This window comes from Lepidochelys kempii, chromosome 11 (genome assembly GCF_965140285.1).
Source record: "Lepidochelys kempii isolate rLepKem1 chromosome 11, rLepKem1.hap1, whole genome shotgun sequence".
NCBI lineage: Eukaryota > Metazoa > Chordata > Testudines > Cheloniidae > Lepidochelys > Lepidochelys kempii.
In genome coordinates this window covers 3,225,758-3,250,644 of record NC_136390.1, presented here as the reverse complement: position 1 = coordinate 3,250,644, position 24,887 = coordinate 3,225,758, and positions in this window count along the sequence as shown.

Below are 24,887 nucleotides of genomic sequence, written 5' to 3'. Positions count from 1 at the left end.
TGGAATCTCCTTCCTTAGAGGTTTTTAAGGCCCGGCTTGACAAAGCCCTGGCTGGGATGATTTAGTTGGGGATCGGTCCTGCTTTGAGCAGGGGGTTGGACTAGATGACCTCCTGAGGTTCCTGCCAACCCTGATAGTCTATGATTCTATGAAACGTACTCTATCACCAATGTTAATAATCCTTAACCTTCCCAAGGGCTCGGCTCTGCGGCAAGGTTCGCTCGAGGGACAGCGTGAGCGTTGCTTGTAACCCGACTCCTGTCCGCACACAAAAATCTCTGGCTCAAGTTAAGCGGTGCTTCACACTTCAGGTAACTGGCCCATGGCGGTGTTGTTCACACTGGCACGGCACAGAGGCTGCAGCTACGGGCAACATCTCAAATTAGCGCAACTCACCAGCTGCTAATGCAGTCACCCTGCGCTGCTAACGTGCTCTGTGGGCATGTCTCCGCTACAAAATGAAGTCAACCTATCTTACCTCGGCACTCAGCCGCCGCAGTAATTACATCGCTTGTGCGTGTCTACACTTTGCTCCTTGTGTCGGCAGTGCGCATCCTCAGCAGGCGAGCTTGTATCGATTGTACTGTCGGCGTGGGGTATTGTGGGATGGCTCCGGAAAGCCGGTAACGCTCAATGTAAGCAACTGGGCGTCTCCGCTGACCCTGCATCGCCCCAGCTACATCAACCTTGACTCTATGCCTCTCATGGAGATGGAGTTAGTAAGTCAGCGTAGCGGGGCGGTTATGTCGGCGGGAGCAAAATTTCAGTGTAGACACGTCCATAGTTAGGTTGACGTAAGCTGCCTTGCATTGGCCTAACTCTGTAGTGTAGACAGGCCTGTGTAGCTAGGGTGTTGCTTGACAGGCCTGATCTACACACAAAAATTAGCGCGAACCAGCTACATCGTTCAGGGGTGCCTGAGGGGCACAGTTAAACCAACCTAACCTCTGGTGTAGACAGCGCTAGGTTGATGGAAGAACTCTTCCATCGGCCTAGCTACCACCTCTCAGGGAGGTGAATTACCTGCGTCGATGGCAGAACCCCTCCTGCCGGCATACGTAGTGTCTACTCTGGAGCTCTTCAGCTGTGCCGCTGTAGGGTTTCAGGTGTAGACAAGGCCGCAGCGTGGTCACCCTCACTGGAGCAAGGCTAGCTGAAGTGGAGTAACTCGAGCTATCGCAGTGAAGGCAAAGGGCTCTGTGTCTTCAAAGCCCTTTACAGACAGGAACAAATTCATCCCCACCACAGTAAGTGAGTCAATACTGCAGGGCAGGAATAAATGGACACTTTCACAGTGGAGACAGATAAATAGCAGAGTCCCCCAGGGAACTGCACGGGGACTAGGGCTGTTCAATATAGTCGTGAATCATCTGGCAAAAGGAGTAAACAGTGAGGTGGCAAAGTTTGCAGATGTTACAAAATTACTCAAGATAGGTAAGTCCAAAGTTGGCTGCGAAGAATTACAAAGGGATCTCACAAAATCGGGTAACTGGGCAACAAAACGGCAGATGAAATTCAGCGTTGATAAATGCAAAGTAATGCACATTGGAAAACATAATCCCCAGCTATCCATGCAAAATGATGGGGTCTAAATTAGCTGTTACCGCTCAAGAAAGAGATTTTGGAGTCAGTGCGGATAGTTCTCTGAAAACATCCACTCCAAGTGCAGCGGCCATCACAAAAGCGAACAGAATTTTAGGAACCATTAGGAATGGGGTAGGTAATAAGACAAAAAATATCAAAATGCCACTATATACATCATGGTACGCCCACATCTTGAATATAGTGTGCAGTTCTGGGCACCCCGTCTCAAAAAAGATACATGAGAATTGGGAAAGGTGCAGAGAAAGCAAAAGAAAAGGATGAGGGGGATGGAGCAGCTTCTATGTGAGGAGAGAGTAAAAGCCTGCCACTGTTCAGGTTAGAAAAGAGATGACGAAGGGGGGATATGACAGAGGCCTATAAAATCATGGCTGCTGTGGAGATAGTGAATCAGGACGTGTTACTTACCCTTCCACATAGCACAAGAGCCAGGGGTCCCCTGATTAAATTAACAGGCAGCCAGTTTAAAACAAACCAAGGGAAGTATTTCTTCGCACAAGGCACAGTCAACCTGTGGAACTCCTTGTCAGGGGATGTTGTGTAGGCCAACAGTACAACTGGGTTCAAAAAAGAATGAGATAAGTTCCTGGAGGACAGGTCCATCAATGGCTATTAGCCAAGATGGTCAGGGATGCAACTCCATGCTCTGGGTGTCCCTAGCCTCTGACTGCCAGAAGCTGGGACTGGACAACACTCGATAACTGCCCTGTTCTGTTCATTCCCTCTGAAGCACCTGGCCCCAGCCACTGTCAGAAGACAGGATACTGGCCCAGATGGACCATTGGTCTGACCCCGTATAGCGATTCTTATGTTCTTATCTCCTTTCCCCAGACGGAGAGACCCAGGCCCAGAGCCTGAGTTCCCAAGATTGCACAGTAACTGCTGCTAGAATTAAGCCATCCCTGCTGCTGCCCACTGCCATTCTTTATGCGACAGCCCAAACCACCTGTCTCAGACGAAATATGCGCAAACAGCCCTGTTCCTGGCTGGGACTTGTCTCTTCTTGGAGAAGGGTCGCTAGTTCGGCACCAGATGAACTATGGAACTGATCCAGCAGAGGGTAGCCACAGGAGGGGTTTGCAGGCCTTGTGTTAAGGAAGGGTTTCCTCTCCCGCACGTGGCCCCCCGTCTTGCACTCCAGCGTTCAAAGCTTCACACAAGGCGACAGTCCCGTTCTGGAGGATGGACCAGGCCCATCCCTTCTAATTCTTCATCCCCACACTCCTTCCCGCGGAGGTTGCTCCTGGTGGCCACAATGAGAGGTTAGCCGGCCTCGTTCAATTAGTGGCGAACCATGCGGTGGGACCCCAGGGGCCGCCGTACGTTCTGCAGTATCTGGAACCACACTTTCCTTGACGCAGCATCTCAGTCTGGCGCAAGGCCACCGTGCCGCAGCCCGCCAGCCCCTGACGCACAGGCAGCTGCAAACGCAATGAAATCGTAAATAAAAAAGCCGTGGTATGGCCTCTCTCCCCTGCGTCAGCTGCCACATGGTCCCCGTCAGTTTCTGACAGAGCCGGCAATCCAACCAACCTCGCTGGCTGCTGACGGGACAATGTCAACAGCTGGAAGAACCTCTCCCCCCGCCTGCTGCTGTAACATACAGTCCCTGCCGAGGCGTCTCTGCCTTCTCGTTCCTTTCTTTGGCCAGCAGCTCCTCATGTCCCCGTTGTCTGCAGCAGGGACAGAAACGCCTCTTGGGCCATTTCCCTCTGGCTCATCCACGGTGGCGAGGGCTCCGAGGTAAAACACCTGAGCGCAGACCCTTCCTCTGGACCTTCCTAGGTGTGGTTCGTGGACAGTGAGCTTTCCATAGCTGGCTCCCTTGTTGTTTTCTTCATGCCTGGGGATTCTGGGCGTCAGCCATGAAGTCTGGGAATTCCCAGGCTCTGGAGATAAGGGTTCCTCGGGGCTGGGCTACAGTCTTTTCCTCTTGACACTACATATTGGTCGGACACTAATGCACCGAAGGTCAGGTTTGGTTCAGCAGGCTAGCAGGTGGCTGGTACGACCCACTTATCCATGCCTACTTCTCGTGTGCCCAGGGTCAAGGCCTTTTCATCGCTGCTTCAAGGTAGTAGCTTATTTCAGCCTGCTTCAATGCTGCTCCTACCCCTCACTCACCACTGGGGTATCTGAGCACCCCATACCAGTTACCAATGGGCAGCATCCATTTTCTAACCCAGCCCGTATCGCTCCGCATTGCTTACCCTCAAGGTAAAGTGCAAACGTGCTATCCCGCTTTGCGCCCACGTTCGTTGCTGCACCATGCAAATGAACCCTGAAGAGGGCAGAAGCCCCACCGTTGGCCATGCCGCGGGCTGGAGCCGATCACCCGCTTTGTGTTGCTGTTCTGGGCATGGCCATCCCAGTGGTCCTTCTTACCCCTGGAACGCTCTGGGTGTGCAGGTCTCATGTGTACACTAAGGGCCTTTGGGATGCTACCAAGCATCCTTGTGCCTAGTGGCTTTGCTGGGAGTTGAGGAGCCTCAGCATCAGGCCGGGGCTGCTCAGAAGCCCTCAGAAGCTGCTCAGATATTTTTCTCAGGGCTTCACAAGCGCAGCCTGTGGAAGACAGCAGCTCCCAGATGCAGAAGATCTGCCTTAAGGAGGTGAATGAGTCTGTGAGTCCAGAAGGGCCTTGGGCAGATCTTCCAGTCCCATCCGACAACCATGGAGTGACCCAATTCTGCCTTGGGGCGAGTGGGGCGACCCCTGCTGGCTCCAGCAGGACTTGCACCTGCAGAGGCCAGGGCGGACTGTGCTCTGCAAGCCAGGGGAGCGCCAGACCTCTGACAAGCGGTTGGGTTCTCGGGGTAGAGCCACCAGCAGGGGGAGACCCCCCCCATTTGTTAGCAACTAGCAACGCACACAAGGGGCAGGGACCGCGGGGTCACGTCTCAGCCTGGAACGGCCCTGAGCCCTGGCGCTCAAGCAGTAGCCGAGCCTGTGCAAAGGGGCAGTGGGGTCTCGGGGCAGGAGAAGAGGAAAGGAGGGGAGCTCAGTCTGAGTGAAATCCTAGCCCCACTGAAGTCAATGGCAAAATTCCCACTGATTCCACCAGGCCAGGATTTCAGCCTGGCCCTTATTCCCCTGGGTGAAGTCAGAGAGCTTCTCTCCAGTGCAGTGCGGATCTGAGGCCAAATCGGGCTGCAGAGTTGGGTCAGCTCTTATTTTCTTCCTCCTGTGGTGCCGGGCGGTTTAAATTCTCCTTCAGCCTGAACCGAGACCCCCAGAGCTGAGCTCCCCCCTCCCCTCCCCCCACAATTTGGGGGTGGCGTGGTGCGTTTGAAATCGGCCTCCAAATTTTGCAAATAGCCTCGGCGTGACTGGGACTCCCATAGCCAAGCCCTCCCCCGATCCAGATGTTTGCAATCCAGCTGTGGGGCTGAAGGCTGCAGCTTGCTCTCCTCTCTCATTCGGATGCACAGAAACATCTGCCCAGACAGCGAGACAGCTGGCAAGGGGGAAGAGACCGGGGGGCTGGGGATGAGACCAATCTGGAAGTCAGCATGCGAAACCAGGAGACCATTCGCATCGGTTGAAGACGCATAGCCCCCGCCTGCAGCCTCGGGGTGGAGCGCGATCGCTACCGTGGGCTAATTTAGCATTTAATGCCGTGATGGCTGTGTGTGGGAAAGGCCCTGTAATTCAGCCTGCTCCCAGCATTCCTCCTTTGGAATCTGCTTTTCCCCCAGCCCCATCCGCCAGGGCTTTGTTTCCATTTGGGCCGTCGGCCAAAGACCCCAAATTTATGACTTGGGGGGCCACGTTAGCACTTCTCTCTCCCTGAGTTGGCGTGACAGGCAACAGCACATGGGGTGGAGGGGGGGGTCTGCTTACACCAGCTCCCAACCCCCAATCAAATGGCTCAGTGTCTACGTGAGATGTGATGTGCGGGCTCCCTGGGAGAGCGAACTGTTCACCCGGGCACCCTCCCACCCCGTGATTATCCATCCCCGCAGCGAGGCCAAGGGCAGGGCTGGCTGCGGTTGGGTGGGGAGCTCACAAGCATGTCCCATCCTGTTGTGATGAGTGGCCGTGCCAGGGAGGGTTTGAAAGCCACGGGTATGGCCAGGAAAATGAGTCCTCTCCTCTCCCTGCTTTTCCCACCCCTCCTTTTCCTCATCTCACCCCTCTCTTATTCAGAGAGGGACAAGGCTGGAGGGTTTGGTGCATGGGGGGGCTGAGGGGACTTGGATTCTCTGCCCAGCTCTGCAACAGATCTGGTGCAAATTCTGGCCCACGCATGCCTCAGTTTCCCCACCTATAAACTGGGGATTATGGTCCCGGCTGCCCCGGGGAGCCATGAGGCTTCACTGACTGCTGTTTCCAAATGCCATCAGCTCCTCAGCCAAAAGTGCCACGTCGGTGTGAAATAATGCCCCCCCTTTTGCCCACCTCCCTGGGCACGCGCTAGGTTATGTTCGGATTCCCCGTCCCCGGGTCAGGTGCCGTGTGGACGGTATCAGGGCTAGCTAGCCATGCACAGCTCCTCCTCGCCTCCAGCTCCAGCGGCTCGTCCTTTCCCGGGAGGGACCCATGACTGGGGCAAGAGGGGAGTGTGCGGCCCGAGTAGTGCCTGCCAACGAAAAGCTCCCTCTGCTTCTGGCTCTCCAGGCTGGTGTCCCCAAGGAGTTGTTTTTTCCGAATAGACAGCCGAAAGACGACTCGTAGTCAAGTGACAAGGCCTGATCTCACCGGCTAGCGCTTTCCCTACGACAGCTGCCCCCACCCTCCCCAGCCCCCGACTCTGCCTCCACCTTGACCGGTGCAAATCTGGAGCGGCTGCCACAGGGGCCGCCCGCAGGAACAAAGCTGACTGTAAGCCCAGGGTGCTTGTTCCACTCGTTGGCCACCCCGACTGAAGCCAGGCGTGCAAATCAGACAGCCGCAAAGAATCACTTACACCTGTTCCCTGTCCCGTTTGCACCGGAGGTTGTTATTAATGACGTCGTTTGTTACGAAAGCACTTTAGGAGGCCAGGGGTGCGATACAGACACCCAGGGAGAGACAGTGCCCGCCCACGAGCTACCCATGTAAATACACAACAAAGGATTATTAACCCCACTTACAAAGGGGATCAGCGCCTGGCCCAAGGCAGCAGAGTAGGGATTGAACGACGGGGCTCCCAGACATCTAACAACCAGCGCCGTGTCCGGCCCCTGCTTAATTTGACCCTGTATATTTTGCCCTCCGAGCATGCCCCATTCTCTCTCTGCTGCTCCTCAGGGGTCTGACTGTGCCAGTCCCATAATTGACCCTGACTGCATGTGTGTGGTAGCTGGAGCGGGAGAGGGGGGCACTTAACAGACCCCGCTGGCATGGTGAGAAGGGTGGCAAACAACTGGGGTTGGCTCCTGATGGCGCTAGGGCCCTGCCTATGGTTTGTGTTGCCTTCTCTGCCAGCCTGAATTGTCAGCCCTGGTGCAGAAACAAGACCCTGGGTTGGAGCTGGGACAAAATCCGAGGCCGTCGCTTCGTTTGTCGTCGTGGGCTGGTGTCACTCCTCAGCGGCCCCAGCTGCTCCAGAGACCGGGGGGAAACCACTGCGCCTCATCCAGGCTCGCGTCGGAGTTGTGCGTGCTCAACCAGGCGCCGGCCCTCCTGACGACGGCACCCGGGCCGCCGACCCAGAGCTGCCCCACCACGCATTGAGCCCGGCTCGCACACCTACACACCCACACCGGGGGGGTGGGCAAGCTCCGAGCCAGCCCCCTCCTCTGGAGAGCTTGCCATCCTCCCACTAACCCCGTCAGTAACCAGACACCCCGACGATCTCATTACGGGCAACGGGGCGGCTGCCAAAGCTCATTCCTGGCATAGCAGCCGACGGAAAGAACGCGGTGATGAAATTTCTGCTGGGGTGCAGCCCGGCACAAGCCCACGTCAGCTGGGCTGCAGCCTGCAGGAGCCGCACTACGAAAGGGACAAGGCTTCTGGGCCTGAAATTACAACCCCCAGGTTTGGTTAGGTTTGCAGGCGTGGGTTATATGTTTAGGCTGTATCCTTCCGCTCTTCAGCACCAGCTTCTCTGCTGGTGGGTTGGCCAAGCGGCCGAGGGAGCCAGTCCTCTGACTCATCGACCCCCCTCCAGGACCGTCACAAGGGAGCAGACATGTGGAGTGAAAGGATCGCGGGACTAGAACTGATTGGAGGCCACCAGTTCTGCTTCGGGGCCTTTTTCGAGGTTTCAACATTAGTTTTAGGGCTTATCTACACAGGGACACTAAGGAATATTCATCTGAATTAACTAAAGATGTGAATTTAGAGGGGATCAGTTAAACTGCATTAAACCTCTGGTGGGGGGCTCTTCTTCAGAATTAAAGTGGCCTCAATTCGGTTTCGTTTAGTTCACTTTGGAAGTGGGTTTGGCATATTCCAGATCAGGGCGTTAGATCCTGTCTCTCAAGCTCTCTGATGAAAACGTTGTCAAAATTGATACGTCTCCGGGAAATGTTTCGGCTTCAGGGAACTGCATATTTCTGAGCACGTTCATTTCACTGAAAATGTTCCAACCAGCTGGAGGCAGATCCCAGCATGTGCAGTGCAGTCTCAGCAGTGGTGCAATCCAGTACCAAGGAGCCTCATTCCTCTGAAAACCTGTCCCCCAAATGCTGGACAATGCTCGTTGTGGTACTAATTAGAGATGGGCTCAAGAGGTACGTCGTGATCCAGCTTTTGGATTTGAGTTCAGGAGGGCTTGGATCCAGGGCAGCGGGGCAATTTGGAAAAGTCAGACCAGGCTCCAGGTTTGGATCCGAAACAGCTACAACGTCTGGCGTGATTCTGTTTGGGCTTTTCGCTTTGGGTCCATCTCTTCTATGGCCACCTGGCTCTACTGGCTGGGAAATGCAGTTGCAAAACAGATATCAGATGAGCCTGCAAAGGAGAGCGCAACCTTGCTGAGATGAGACTTTTGTCTTTCACTGGGAACTTTTTCCCATAGCCCTAGGCTGGCTCTTTGCAGATGTGGGAGAATCGCTTCCTTTTATTTCATCCACTCGGCAGGTGTTAATGAATTAAGCCCCACAGCGCCCCAGGAGGTAAACGAGTGCTATGACACACACCCTTTTACAATGGGGAAACTGAGGCACTAAGAAGTTAAATGGCTTAAGATGATCTGAGGGACCCAAAATTAGAAGACACATCTGAAAATTGGGACCCTAGGGTCACACACTGGCAAGAAAATTACCCAGGAGTCCTCTGACCACTAGACCACACTGCTTCTCAGCTTCAGTATGTCACATATCTCTTTAAGATGAATGGGGGTCCCTTAAGGAGAATCAAAACTGAATGCAATTTACCGGACCATTGCCTGAGCTCAAGACGCACTCTCATGGGGTTTCCCTGTGCCCACATCAGGATACTGCTCAATTTTCGGCATTAATTCAGAGGGTATTTTTCCCCTCATAGGCACTAGGAGTTAGTCACGGTGCGTGACAGGACACTGGGCCTGGAGGATTACTCAGAGCCCAAGGTGTATGCCTACAAGCTTTGCTAAGCAGAACTGGCATCAGAAAAGGAAATCAAAGATTTCAAGTGCACGCCAAGATGAGCAAAGTCAAAACAGCTGCTGAAATGGGACATGCCCCCTGGTCCCTCCAAGACCCTGCCATTTGCTTTGCTGCTCCACTGCAAATTTGACTAGAGGACAATATGGTGATAAGCAGGTCAGCTTTGCTATGCCGGTGTTATCACCAGGCCCAGCTGTGCACCCAGATGTTGGAGCTGTCCATCTGCTCCTGGTGGATGGGCTCAAACGCCTCATAGCAGTGGGGTTTCATAGGAAAGGAGGTGAGCAGACACTGAGTGAAGGAGCGGGCGGCAGACGCTTGCCCCCACGCACTGTTCACTTGCCCGGCACAGCTGGAGCCAGCCCACCACGTCTGTGATTTTGGACCAGCCTCAAGGGCCAAATGAGCTTAACTCCGTTATGCACAATATCATATGAAACTGTAGAATCCCCGGTGCAGAAATGCCCTTTCCCCCTGCAATCACGGGACGGGATTCAGGGAGATGACTCATCAATTGCCCTGTCCTGAACATTCCCTCTGAAGCACCAGGTGGAAGATAGGATACGGGGCTAGGTGGGCCATTGCTCTGGCCCAATCTGGCCATTCTGATGTTCGTAAGCTATTCTGCTGGCAGTGCCATGGCTCTGACCTCAAATCAGAACTCCATCTGCTTCTGTGGGCGGGTAAGTGGCGCGCCAACCCCATTGGGTGCCAATCCCCATGTGAAAAGAAGACATCCAGGTTAAATGTCAAGGGAAGCTTTGTAACTACAAGGCCAGTTAGACAATGGAGAGATTGTTCTCCTCTGTCATCTCCTGGAGATGTCGTCTTCTGGGGGCCCTATCTCCAGCTCCCTGGCTAGAAGCTCGGAGCAGCCAAAGAAGGAGATGGATCCAAGAGAATCCAGCCCGGATTTCAAACTCAGTACAATACGTCTCAGAACCGGACTTGGGGAGCTTGGTCATGTGGAGGGTCATGCAGTGCCGTCATGGTCAATGAAGCTCTGAGTTCAGTGTTGTGATCCAGTGCCTGGATCTAACATTGTCCTATGCCCTTGGTCACATCCCTGAGACTCCTGACCCAGGCAAATCGTGGGCATCGGCATGAGTCCTGCTACATTGCAAGGGACAGAGCAGATATTCCATTTCAGGAAGTGGGGTTGTCGGGGCTAATCTCAGTTCAAACTTCAAGACCTTTTCCAGTCACCTCACTGACCCTCCGCCCAAGTCCTCCGGCCAGCCCTGTGCATCTAGCTGTGATCGCAGCGGGCAGGACTCGGTTACATTGGCAGGAGGAGGTGGGGGGGGCTGAGGAATGCTAATTTTGCCAGTTGTCAGGCAGCAATCAGAGCCCTGATAGATGAGGGAATAAACTGCATGCTCCCGCACACACACGCTGCCAGCCAACTTCCACTGGCACCTCGACAGCCCCGGCTTGCATCACACATCGCAGCATCTGCTGGTGTCCATAGGGGCTCTAGCCCACCATCACACTGAGGGTTATTTTTACAGCTGGGGTGGGAGGTGGTGAGCTAAGGGAGAAGGCTTGAGGGCTTTCCAAGAAAACTCATGAAAGCTCCGAAACTGGAGCTGGGGTCTGGGCTGCCAAGATTCCAGGATCAGCATCTTCAAAATGTGTCTTTGGCATTGAACTTAGTGTGTTTGCACAAGAGGTCCCCACAGAGAGATTTGGCACCCCAGGAAGAACTTTCCTGATACTGACTAAGTCCCCAGGCTCCCCGGCCGCCTCCCTGTATGGGGCAGAATCCTGAAGAGGACATGCAAGCCCCACGCACCGAGGTACAGGACACATCTCTGACATGCTGGCGGATGGAGCTGCAGAAAACCCGTAAAGCAAGACTCTGCACGGAGGGGACACAAGCAAGAGACAAAGCATGCCTACCCATGACCTGTTGAGCATCAGACACCAACAGCCCTCAGATGGCATTAAGTGAAGATGGCAGTGCTTTGCTGATCGAACGCTGCTGAGGAGCTGTCCCCGAGTGAGGCACCAGGGCTGGGAATCAAACCCAGATTTAGTGGGTAGAGCTGCTCCACCCATGCTCTCCAGGTTCTGTGATGCAGGGACGCATGCTAAGAACAGTTGACAACACATGCTGCAGAAGGGTTTAATGCAAGCGAAGTGGCTCCACTCACGCCTTGTGCAGGAATTGTGCCAGTCGATGGGCAGAGGTTAGGAAACCAAATTATCCTGATCATTGTCACTGGTAGAGCTGGTCAAAAAAGCCCGTTTTTTCCCCCTTCCAAATTTCCTGCAACATTTGTTTGATTCTTGTAGGAACACCCTCCCGCCCCCCCGCCAAAAAACCCCCACTGCTTTTCAACAAAACAAAACCCACCGTTTTTGTTAAAAACAAAGCCATTTTTTGTCTATAAACATGTTTCGGTTTCAAAAACCAAAAACTGGAATTTTTTTTACTGCACGTTTCCCTAAACCCAAATAAATTCTGGTTTTCCACCGCCCTTTTCTCTGATGGCAAACCAGAACTTTAGGACTAGACTGAAAACATTTGTTGCATTTGCAAAGCCACTTGCCACCCAAAAAAAGATTTTGTCAAACACATTTTGACCAGCTCTAGTTCACATGACACCTCGGGCTGGGCTCCCTAACTGGTCAGCTTCAGAAGCATGTTAAAGTCGCTCGCATCCAAACTTTGGTGAGTTGTCATCGTTTTGGGCAGAAGACCATAACAACACAACACTTGCATGAGCTATTCTGCACATTCAGCACTGAACCCCAGATTCTGTTAACTAACCGACCGGTCCTGCAGAGCCACGTTAGAGGGAGGAGCTGCTGGAAATGTTTGTATTTATTTATGTTAACTGGGTTGCAAATGTTGCCAATATCGTTTTCCAAAAACCCTCTGACTTACTGCCCAGAAACCCAGTGCTGCGTGCCTCCTCCCAACCTCTGTTTACAAAATTATAAGCTTTCTTTATCCCTGCCATTCTCCTGTTACAATAATATTCTTCATCTTCGATCTAACTTTTTTTTTTTTCGGTGCATGGAAAAAATGATTTCACTGCAAAAGGATTTCTTATGAATCAATATAGCTAAGGAGCCCATGCAAGAGAACATCGGGACATTTGCAGTAAATCATCCCTGAAGCAGAGACATCCAGAAAATGAGTTACAAGAACAAGCAGATAATCCCAAGCCATTTCCAGATGGAAAGAGGATATATTTTCCACACACTGGATCTGGTTTATGTGTCACAAAACACACCGGTATTTATTTAAAGCCGGTTTCCCCCTCATACCATAGGATTCTGATTACATGAACTGAGTTTCAAATACTGCAAAAACTGGCTGGCTTTAGGTAACAAATGGAAGATTTCAGACACTGGGCTGCGACCAGCTACCCCTGACCTGAGTTGAAGTAAAGGTGAGCACAGCATTAGCAGCCTGCCTTCCTACACCAGCTCAGCCATTGATTGCTTCTGTATCCCTGAACCATTTAGGTGTATTTTGTGGCTCCGATTCTCCAGGGCCCTGCACCCAGTACAATGCGGCTGTAAAACATGCCCAGTGCAGAATGGCATAGCCTCTTCACCCACTCAACACAGCGCAAAGTGCTGGAGAGCGGAAAGAAAGGTTCTGGCAGCTTGGTTCCCCCCCCCCCCCGGTCAAAGGCAGCCAATAATGGGAATCATAGTGGCCAAAGCACTGACACCTGGGTTCTGGTGGGTGGGCTTGGGTAAGTTGCTTGCTAGCTCTCTGCCTCAGTTTCCCCATCTTTAAAAATTCTATTTCTCTCCTTTGTAAAGCACTTTGAGAGCTATGGGTGAGCAGCGCTGTATGAGAGCTAGGTGTTAGTATTGGTCATGCCCCCGGTGTCTGCCTCGCAGAGCGCTGGAAGGGGTCAGGGGCCCATCGTTTTCAGTGGGAGCTGTGCTGTCATCTGGTCACTTGGCTTAGGTGGCTAGATGGGAGGTGCCTGAAATGACCTGGACAAAGAGGTCTCTGGCAGAGCATCATTAGGCAGCTTGGAGGATTACAACACTGGAGAGGAAGCGACCCTCTCACCGACATCTGTTCTGCCTGAGCTGCTGGACCATCACCAAGTGAGCAAGGTGGGGACTCGTTAGTCCGGTGGGAGACCCACAGGAAAACCTCAGGCCAGCCAAGCTAGCAAGACCCCGGGATGAGCTGCCCAGGAAGGTACCAACGTGACCGGCTGGCTAGTGGTGAGGAAGTGCTCCTGATCTGGTGCACAAGGTAAGCCGCAGGTGGGGGTTCACTAGCTCCTGTCCCCCATCATTCCCCCCGCCAGGTAACAGGACGTGCTCCCAAACAACTGCCACCTGTAGCGGAGGGAGCCAGCTGCGTGATGCCGGCCACTCCAACCACTGAATGTGATCTTCTTGCAAACCCCATCTCCCTCTGACTCTAACGCCCTCTCCTGGACACGCCGAAGCCACCCCACAATGCATTTGTCCAGGCGGACATGAATAAGCTCTTCAGGACTGGCACGGTCTGCACCCTGAATACAGTTGGGCCTTCTAGGGTTATGTCTACCCTGCAACGTAAGCCCATGCTTGAGTCCAGAATCAAGCCTAAGCCCCCTTGCGTCTACACTGCAATTGCACCCAGGGTCCTAGGACCCTGCAGGGCTGGAGGCTCTGAGCTCAAGTTAAGCTGGGACCCAGGGTCCGAGCCCTGTTGCTTTGCAGTGTAAATGCAGCCCCGGGAGTCAGCTGGAAGTATCCCACAATTCCCTGGGAGAACTTCCTTAGTCCTCTCTCTCCCAGCAATCTGCAATCCGCGCTGTTGTAAACGGAAGCCACCTCCCCTCCCTTTGTGAAGGGCAGCAGCTGGGGTCAGCGTTAACCCATTGTCTCCTGATCACCGATCTGCCAGCACGCTGCCAGCGAGCGTCCTGGGTTTGCAATGGAGAGCGAACCCATCAAGCCTTTTGCAAAGTGAGCTGCGTCCGGGTCACGTGCAGGGAGGGCAGCAAAGTTTTCCCACGGTGCACCATGGTCCTAGGGCCACAGCGACCACATTTGGGGGGCGGAGGAAGGGCGCTCGGGACTCGGGGCTATGGTTACTTTGACTCAGTCTGCACACTGACGCCAGAGCCCGAGGTTCAAGCACGGGCTAGGAAAGCCCTAACATAGGGTTAAAATACAATGTAGACGCTCAAGCCCAGGCTTCTTTAACACGGGTCAGCTGATTCGAGTCCCACTAACCCTGGGCTCACGCTGCAGTGTAGACATGCCCCAGGTAAGTCATGCTAATCATGAGGGGGCTGGTGGCTAAGAGTTAGTGGATACAACATGTCCCACCTGTTGCTGCTCCTCTGAACTGGGGAGCACTGGTGCAGCAAACTCTCCCTGCAATGCTTTAAACCTTACAGCGTACGAGCCGTGGCGAGAGGGAGGATCTCAAGCTTCCTTGCTCCCATATAAGCTTGCTCATCCGGGTCTGGGGGACCCCTCCTCCCTCTGCTCTGCTGGGGCCGGGCCAGACGTCCCGGCAGCCAAGCAATCACCGGGGAACGGGATAGTTCGGCCGGTGCCGAGAGCCATTTCTATGGCCGCTGGCCGCGCTCTGGGTCGGCTCGGTCTCCCGCTCGCCCCACGGCTCCGCCGGGGCTGCCCCTCATCAGCTGTGCCGCAGGGGGCCCGGAACGGAGCGCTCGCCCTGCGTCGGCTGCCATCACCCGTTTTCTTCCAGGAGAAGCTGGCGCGCCGGCTATTTCAGGTCTCTCCTGCCCTTCCAAGCCCTGACATTCTTCTGCCATGTCAAGCCGGCTGATCTATTACGGGGAACAGCACCAGGGCTGGAAAGCTGGCCTGGGGCCTGTAGAAATGTCAATCCTAGAGGAAGTATCTTTCGCGCACACACGGGTCCCTTGGCCAAGCTATTTACAGGCAGGCCTGGCCCGGGGGGCGCTTCCCTCCTTGCGAGGTCCGGTCTGTAGGGAGCGACTGACCCCTAGTGGCCAAACACCACAACCACCCACGTTCTTCCTGGGCTGCAAGGCGTGAGCTCCATGGGGATGTCTGCACTGCGTGCCAGCTGACTTGGGCTAAGGGGTTGGGGCTAAGGGGCTGTTTAACTGGGGTATAGACATCTGGGCTCGGCTGGTGCCCGGGCTCTAGGACCCTGCGAGGTGGGAGGGTCCCAGAACTCAGGCTGATGCTGGCATGGGCCGGCTGCAGGTGTCTAATTGCAGAGTAGCCGTACCCAGGGATACTCCAGAGAACCCAGGACAAGCAGCATCCCCCAGTGCAGGGCAGGGACCATCCCCCTTTGCCAAGACCACACCTGGAACACTGCCTCCCATTCCAGGCATGCCAGGCCCTGAGAGACGGCCGTGAAGTGGAGGGACAGGCCAGAAGAGATGCAGAAATTATGAAGGGTCTGGGTGGAGGGCATCAGCAGGGCAGGTAAGAGAGGCAGTGTGGTCTTGTGCCTAGGGTCGTTGACTGAGAGTCAGCTGGATGCTTTCCCCAGCTTTGCCTCTGAGCTGCTGCGTGACCTCGGGGCAGTCTCGTCCACACTCTGTGCCTCGGTTTCCCCTCACCACCTTTGTCTTGTCTGTTTAGAGTGGAAGCTCTTTGTGGCAGGGACTGTCCCGTATACATCACCTAGCGCACTGGGGCTTGGCGCTCGGCTCTGGACACACGCCGCTGCTGTAATAACTTCCGCTGGACAGTCTGGGGGTGAAATTAAAAGAGCTTGTTCTGTTGGCTAAGAGGGCTATATAACTCTTGACCGGCATTTGAAGAAGGGAGGGATGGAGATTTGTCACAGGGGCTTACCTAAGGAGCTGGGAGGAAACTGGGGAAAGGAGTCTACTGTACCAGTATCCTTCAGCATCTTCATACTGAGTTTCCAGGCCTCTGCTGACGTAGTGACGGTTGTGGACTGAAGCCAAGTTGGGAGAGAGGACCTAGCTGGACTGCAAGGGGGTGGAGAGAGGACACTGCTTGGGCTGTGACCTCGGGCATGTCACTTTAAGCTGCCTTGGGCCTCAATTTCCCATTTGTAAAATGGAGAGGGAGGTTCTGGCCCTGCCTCCCAAGGGGGGCTGCGTAGGGGGGAGGGACAGCTCAGTGGTTTGAGCATTGGCCTGCTAGACCCAGGGTTGTGAGTTCAATCCTTGAGGGGGCCATTTAGGGATCTGGGGCAAAAATTGGGGATTGGTCCTGCTTTGAGCAGGGGGTTGGACTAGATGACCTCCGGAGGTCCCTTCCAAACCTGAGATTCTATGATAAAGTCCAGGAAGCAGGGTGAAGTGCTCAGATACCTCAGTGATGAGGGCTTGCGAGTGTCTTCCTCCAGGTGGAGGCTGAGATTGGGTGACAGCGTCTCGTCCTCCATCACTCTTGCTGGTGGAGATCAGGCCGAAGCGATGGGTCCCTCGGGTCAGGGGGGGTCCAGCATTTGCTTCCAGCGCTTGCGTCTCAGCTAACCGACAGGCAGAGAGAGCCCGCGGCTGCTCTGAGACACCCCAGCGTTTCTGCCAAAGGGCGGATAGGCGGAAATGAGTTATAAAGACGTGCGCGATCCAGTCCCCTGTGTGTCCCCAGCGCTGCCCATGGCAAAGGGTTAGAGCGGGCTCCTTGCAAGCAGAACCCCTGCAGATCTCCATGCTTTGCCTGAAGGTGCAGGAAGTGGCAGCCGTCCAACGTGTCGGCCTCAGCTACTGCTCATGGCAATGGCTTGGAGATGCAGGCCGTTCACATCTTTCCTGACAGACTTTCACGTCTTTCCTCAGAGTCCTTCCCATGGCTCTCTATGCCCAGGTCTTAATAGTCCCCTGACCGATGGTGCCCTCTTCCCAGAAGGGACTTTCCACTCAGTGCAGCCTCTTAAATGAGCCCGCAGCAGGAGCTTGACGAGCAGCATGCAGGAATCTAAGACAGTGACTTGTAATACGGTGACCTGAGGAACGCACGAGGCCAACACTGGGACGGGTACAGAAAGCCGCCCCAGGCCCTGGGGACAGGGCGTCAGGATTTGGTATCCACATCCCACCCCCTCTCTCACACACACTCAAGGTCACTCTACAAAATGCAGCCTTAATCCTCTCCGCAGAGCACCCCAGGGTCACAGGAACTGGAGAGCGCCGAGGATTGAATGCCTGGTCTGTTTCCCCGATGCGCGACCGTTCCAGCTGGATGCCTCAGGGATGAGCCATCGGGACCAGTTTTATTTAATGTCTTAAACCTAAGCCTCCTTCCTTCCTCTCCACCAACCTGAGCAGCCCTGTTATTTTTAGGCTCCCCTTGCGGAGTTCACAGAAGCCGGCTTACTTGTTCCATTCCCCAGCTACTGTGTGTTCCCGGTTGTTTGGCTCCTGGTTAAATGCCAGTGACGTGCCTGGGTGTGTATGAGACACAGAGACTGGGAGCCTCTGCCCAGAGGAGCTTACAGGGCAAAGACAGATGCTGAGATGGGAAATGCAAACCCTGCTGCGGTTCCAGGGCCAGCCCCCTCAGCCACCCCCGTAAACATGTATGAGAAGGTGAGCGGTTATTCCAGGCATAAAACCATCCCCACCCCTAAAACATCAGTCAGTTTAATGCCCCCGTGTCACAGATCCACCAGCCCGATGCTCTGCAACAGTCCCTAGAAGGACCCCTCCAACGTGCCAGACTCCCCTTAGGGTCTCACTCTTTCACTAGGGTAAGTCGCTCGGCTTCACCGCCTCCTTAGACCGAACCCCGGAGCCTTCAGCAGCCCCGCTTCACGCGTGAGCTCCCTTCAGCGACTCCAGCTGAGTTGAGCACCTGAGAGAGACCTGTATCCACAAAGGGAGCAGTGCACCCTGACCTTTAGCACCTGCAGGGACTCTCAGTCAGTGATGTAAAAGCAGGAGGGTTTATTGGATGTCTTTCTTTTTTTTTTTGTTGGCATCCTTTCGTCTGCAAGAGACGGTGGGAATTGCAGCCTATGATGTAAATGGTTTGCAATGTCTCATGTGACTGACTAGTCCAATCCAAGCTTTGCATGATCTTAGGCAGTTATTGCAAATGTCTGTATCTTGGTTGCTCCATCTTGGTCAGCCCAGAGTCCTCTGTCCCCTCTTTTTCTCCAGCTCAGGAGAGACTCAAGCTTTCAGCAGCCCCCACTTAGCATTCCCTACCAGTCCTCCTTCCCTTTTTGCAGATACAGACTAACACGGCTGCTACTCTGAAACCTCAGGCCTTTGTTCTTGTTCCCAGGCAAACATGGCTGGCTTCCAGCAGAGAGGTGGGCCATCCATGGTCGTTAGTTGCTAGTACCAAATGTCCAGGCAATTGGTGTGGCCATTGTCTTCTCGGACTCTCCATGAACATGGGGTCCAGACCCCAGGCAGCTAGGCGTCAGTCATACCTGTGTCGCTGGATCTCTGCAGAGAGTCAACAACCTTTTCCCTGCCACCTAGTTAATGCTGCATATAGGGGAAACTGAGGCACACCCACTATTCATACAAAATATGACAGCAAATTCCCACTCAGTTGCATCCTGTGCCTGTGACCAGTGCTGTGGTCTCTTCCAGTGGCCATGAGTTGGTGACGACCTTGGTTTCACATCTCTCCCATAGACAGAATGCAGAGGGCACCCCAGCCCCGGGTGCCAGCACGGCACTGGGGCAGTCATTCAGGGCTGGCTCAGAGAACGCCACTGGGTCTCCTTTTCCCACGGAAGCCCACATTCTCCTGGGAGCTCACCCAACCAAACCGGCCTTTCCCGGCTCTGCTTGGGAAACAGGCAAAGGCTCTTTCTCACCGCCATGGCTGAGGCTAATTCGGGCACAAAGGACCCCCCGGTGTCGCAGCAGAAAGCGGGGCAGGGGAAGGGGAGGAAGGGCGGAGGGGAATAGATGGCCAGCCCTCTGTGGAGAAAGAGGTGGTTAGGGACTATTTAGAAAAACTGGACGTGCACAAGTCCATGGGGCCGGATGAGTTGCATCCGAGAGTGCTGAAGGAACTGGCGGCTGTGATTGCAGAGCCATTGGCCATTATCTTTGAAAACTCGTGGCGAACGGGGGAAGTCCCGGATGACTGGAAAAAGGCTAATGTAGTGCCAATCTTTAAAAAAGGGAAGAAGGAGGATCCTGGGAACTACAGGCCAGTCAGCCTCACTTCAGTCCCTGGAAAAATCATGGAGCAGGTCCTCAAAGAATCAATCCTGAAGCACTTACATGAGAGGAAAGTGATCAGGAACTGTCAACATGGATTCACCAAGGGAAGGTCATGCCTGACTAATCTAATTGCCTTTTATGATGAGATTACTGGTTCTGTGGATGAAGGGAAAGCAGTGGATGTATTGTATCTTGACTTTAGCAAAGCTTTTGACACGGTCTCCCACAGTATTCTTGTCAGCAAGTTAAGGAAGTATGGGCTGGATGAATGCACTATAAGATGGGTAGAAAGTTGGCTAGATTGTTGGGCTCAACGGGTAGTGATCAATGGCTCCATATCTAGTTGGCAGCCGGTATCAAGTGGAGTGCCCCAGGGGTCGGTCCTGGGGCCGGTTTTGTTCAATATCTTCATAAATGATCTGGAGGATGGTGTGGATTGCACTCTCAGCAAATTTGCGGATGATACTAAACTGGGAGGAGTGGTAGATACGCTGGAGGGCAGGGATAGGATACAGAGGGACCTAGACAAATTGGAGGATTGGGCCAAAAGAAATCTGATGAGGTTCAATAAGGATAAGTGCAGGGTCCTGCACTTAGGACGGAAGAACCCAATGCACCGCTACAGACTAGGGACCGAATGGCTAGGCAGCAGTTCTGCGGAAAAGGACCTGGGGTGACAGTGGCCGAGAAGCTGGATATGAGTCAGCAGTGTGCCCTTGTTGCCAAGAAGGCCAATGGCATTTTGGGGTGTATAAGTAGGGGCATAGCGAGCAGATCAAGGGATGTGATCGTCCCCCTCTATTCAACATTGGTGAGGCCTCATCTGGAGTACTGTGTCCAGTTTTGGGCCCCACACTACAAGAAGGATGTGGATGAATTGGAGAGAGTCCAGCGAAGGGCAACAAAAATGATTAGGGGTCTGGAACACATGAGTTATGAGGAGAGGCTGAGGAAACTGGGATTGTTTAGTCTGCAGAAGAGAAGAATGAGGGGGGATTTGATAGCTGCTTTCAACTACCTGAGAGGTAGTTCCAGAGAGGATAGTTCTAGACTATTCTCAGTGGTGGAAGAGGACAGGACAAGGAGTAATGGTCTCAAGTTGCAGTGGGGGAGGTTTAGGTTGGATATTAGGAAAAACTTTTTCACTAGGAGGGTGGTGAAACACTGGAATGCGTTGCCTAGGGAGGTGGTGGAATCTCCTTCCTTAGATGTTTTTAAGGTCAGGCTTGACAAAGCCCTGGCTGGGATGATTTAATTGGGGATGGGTCCTGCTTTTGAGCAGGGGTTTGGACTAGATGACCTCCTGAGGTCCCTTCCAACCCTTATATTCTATGATTCTATGATTCTATGAATTACCAGCACTCGGTACTGGTGCGACTCACCCAGAAACCCTTCCATCTATATGATGTGGAAATGCTAGGAGAGCAGGATACAGGCAGGGGAGAGCGTAAGCCACTGACTTAATACTATTGAGTCTCAGCACAGATCAACTCACCCTTCGGCTCCACAGTCTATGGGTCTGAACATCCAAACTGGGCAGCGAATTCCCCAGGCCACCGTGCCATAGTTTGCTGCATTCGTTCAATGCACCGAAGAAATCAGTGGTGGACGCATAGCAGGTATTAAAATGAAACATCTTCCCCTGTGTTTTCATTCCAGCCCCAGATTGCAGCACTGCCTCGAGAGAGGGTATGGCTTGTGGGTTTTAATCCAGCTGTTAGGGACTAAAACAAGGAACCTTGCAACGATTTGTTTCGATTACAAAAATAAAAAGCAGATACGGCTGGAGTGTGGGAGCAATGGGGGAGGGAAAACGGGCTCCGTGGGTCTTTTCTATACTACAGGCTAGCTTGCGTGTGGGTGTGACTGCTGCCGTCTAGTGGATGGAATCAGAACTGCTCAACTGTGTGTCATAGGCCTTATACTGCTAGCAGCTAATGGCAGTCCCCTCTGACTAAGGTGGCCGAGGCCTGTGCTTTTGGAGCAGGAGGTGTGAGTTGTGTCCCCATTGTCAATAGCAAGCTCCAGCTGCTTGTAATGTGTACTGGCAAGCATAAAATCAGTGTGGCTTTGTCACTACGTTTCTTCTCTCTCTCTCTCTCTCGTTCTCTCTCTCTTTTTCCACCTCCCTGGTGCAAATGTAAAGAGCCACTGATGCCCCATGGAAAGCAGGGTCAGCTCTGCCTGGAGGTTCTGTGTTTCTGCAGTGTTCCTTCTTCCTTTATTGCCAAGGATAATTGCAGGGGAAAAAAGATGTTCTTTTTGCTTCACTACCAGAGAGTCTGACTCCCCCATCCGGGACTGGAAACCACCTATGTGTCTCCGTTCCCTTGTGGACATGAGCATCAGCCACTGGTGAGCACTGAGCCCTCATGGTTAGGTCTAAGGAATTTCATAATGGCTTTCAGCTGGCCAGGAGTGTTTGCGGGGGGTGACCGTGGGGGATACAAACCACCCCACTTGTTTGGGAAGGAGTCTTAGCCCAGCACTTGCTGAAGTCGGATGGAAGAGCCATGCTGCCATCTAGGGGGCAGTTTGTAGTGTTGTTGTAGCCATGTGGGGCCCGACGCTGTTAGAGAGAGACAAGGTGGATGAGTTTCAGAGTAGCAGCCGTGTTAGTCTGTATCCGCAAAAAGAACAGGAGGACTTGTGGCACCTTAGAGACTAACAAATTTATCTGAGCATAAGCTTTCGTGAGCGGCAGCTCACTTCATCGGAGGTGGGTGAGGTATGTCTTGTATTGGTCCTCCTAGTGCCTAGAACCAAGACACATTGCAACGTTGAGCGTCATGGAACAGACACAGCTCACACTTTACCACCGTGCATTGGGTCTTCCAGCCAGGGTCATAGATTGGATGGAGTCTGAATTTAAAGAGGAGCTGATGGATGCACCTGTGATCATCTGAGACCATCCAGGGCAGTCTGTTTAAACCAGGATCAATTTGCTCAATTGGCTCACTTGGTGATTGCCTTTCTGTTCACTCCCTCTGGGGCACCTGGCATTGCCTGATGTCGGAAGACAGGACACTGGGCAAGATGGATCTTTGGTCTGACCCAGCATGGCCGTTCTTATGTTCTTATGCTACCTAACTTTTGTTTGAGTCGATAGGAATCAGCCCAGCACCCAGCCTCTGGTTGTTTCCTGGCTTGTCTGAGGGACATGTGATCACACACACAGCCACGTACTGTCATGGCACAGCAATGGCAGTCAGTTTCACAAGACCTGGTTTTCCATGTGTGAGCATCCCCATCGGCTCGTGGAAGAGTGGAGCAGCTGTAATCACGGCATTGTCCCCTGTGTCTTGCATCGTGCAGGGTGCAAGGGGAGGGGGGATGTCGATTAGCTCCCCTGATCTTGGTTGGGTCCTCCCGGCGCTACCATAATACAGATAATGATGAAAACCTGAATCCCAGCGTCTCCAGGGTCTGCGCATTCCTGGGGCTGTCGGAGGGGCTGGCAATTTGGGGAAATCTGTTTATGTACAACTTATGAATTCTGGTTGAGATTGCTGTATTGTGGCATGCCTCAGTGTGTAGTGACTAGATAGGGACACTGCCAGAGCAGGGGCCCTGGTCAGTCAGTAAACTGTAATGATGGCCCAGTCAGGTGGGAAAACCTAGGGGCAGTGGGTTGGCTGAAGCTAGTATACTTAGTTGGAGGCTGGCCTAGTGGTAAAGGCATTAATTAGCCTAGGACTCATGAGATGTAGGTTCAACTCCCTGGTCTGCTACAGATTTAGCCAAGTCACTAAGAGTATGTCCGTTCCACCACCACCAAAAAAACCCCATGGGAGCAAGTCTTAGCTCCTGGGTCTGCATGCTAAAAGTAAATGTACCAGCTTAGACTCTGAAGCCTGGTGTGGGGAGTGGGTTTCAACGCTCCAGCCTGAGTGTCTACATGGCTCTTTGTAGCCTGAGTTTGTAGACCCAGGCTCTGAGACTTGCTACTTTGTACATCTTTTTGCACTGTAGACGTGACCTTTGCCTTTGTGCGCTTTACTTCCCCGGCTGTGCCCTACCTCAGAGGGTACGGTGAGGCTAAACACATTAACAAGTGCCAAGTGCTTTGAGATCTACTAAGGAAAGAGCTGGCCTTTATTAGTAGTAGTTCCTCCAGGAGCTCAGCAAGGGGCTGGGGTTTGCAGAGCAAAGAAACCCACGCACCGATGCTCAATTACAACCCCTGAGGCTGGGTGGGTCAGGGACACACGCAGGAATCTGGGGCAGGAGCAAAGAAGAGACGGGCAGCTTCTGTAGCACAGTGGCCTGGAGGGTTGCCACTCGTCCAGGTTTTCCCAGGATCATCCCTTTGTTGAGACAGCTGTCCCACGAGATCTGTAAGGGTGCTCAGTGCAAGCTGCCCACTTTTATGGGCTCAGGATCAGCCCGGAGGTCCTGGTGTTTTGTACCTTAGATATGGCAACTCTAGGGGCTGGTTAGAACTGTGGGACCAGCCAAGGTTGAAGAAAGCGATCTAACTTGGAGAAGAGAGTGAATGATTTGGAAGAGAAGCCAGGTGCAGGAGGGGGCATTCTGGGCACCCTGTAGGGCTCTGTCAGAGCAGTGAGGAAACTGAGGCAGAGGACTGCATCCTGGAGGGGTTATTATTTTGTCTGGATCTGTGCCTCTCTTGTGCTACCTTAAGTAAAAAGTAATTTGTTTTAGAACCCTGTGCAAAGTCTGTGTGTCCGTTTGCTTTCACTATCGCCTGCCCCTAAGCGTTCACCCGTAAACCCAGCGCACCCACACAGCTGCAGCTCTGGGAAAGTGTGTGCTTACACTGTGGTATTTGGGGCTGTGCCTTTAAGGGCTGAGCTTCCCAGACAGATGAAAGCAGAGCTCAGCACCTGAGTGATCACTGAACCCACACAAAGCTTCTGGGGCTCAGCACTGGTCCTGGAGCCCAGGCCGTGTGGTCCCCCTTGTGTGAAGGGGTATCAGACTGATATCTTGTGCCCAGAAAATGAGGCCATGGCTAAAGCCTACTCAGATCCAGAGCAGCTTAGAGCATGTGGGTCCAGTGGATTGGGACCCAACCCAGCAGCCTGGGAAGTGTCCAGCGACTCCCCCCAAGGCTGATGCTTTGTGTTTAGCTGGGCCCAGCTGTGTTTGTTCTTAAAGCGCAGGTGAAAAGAACCAGGCCAATCACTCCAGCGACAGAGGCCCAGTATTTCTCTGCAGCACAAGGAGAAGCCAAGCGTCCAGCACATGTAAGACCCCGCCCTTGGACATCAGTGGATCTGGAGGGGCCCCTTCTAAGATGAACAGGCTAGCTAGCCTGGCGACTGGGGCTATACAAATAAATAGCCATGGACAGATGGACAGAGGGCAGTTCAGTCTCCATAAGCCCATTCGTTCCTTGGCTTCACTGATAAAGCGGTTCATGGCGGGAACTAATAATAACAGGCTTTACTTTAATACCCTGTAATGTCCTATCACCAGACACTTGTACCCCGGGGGAAGTAATTTTTCTCTAGGGACCTGGGCCAAGCTCCATGTTTTAATGAAGGTCACCCGAGAGCCCAGAGATTGTTGGACCTTTCCGTCCCTACCAACTTGCCCTGCTACCCTGGAGCAGATGAGCTCTGTACCCTGGTGCCTCCCCGCAAGCCCACCTGTCCATAGCATCACTATCACGCGCCCGGGTGGGGGATGCTTTGCAGACATG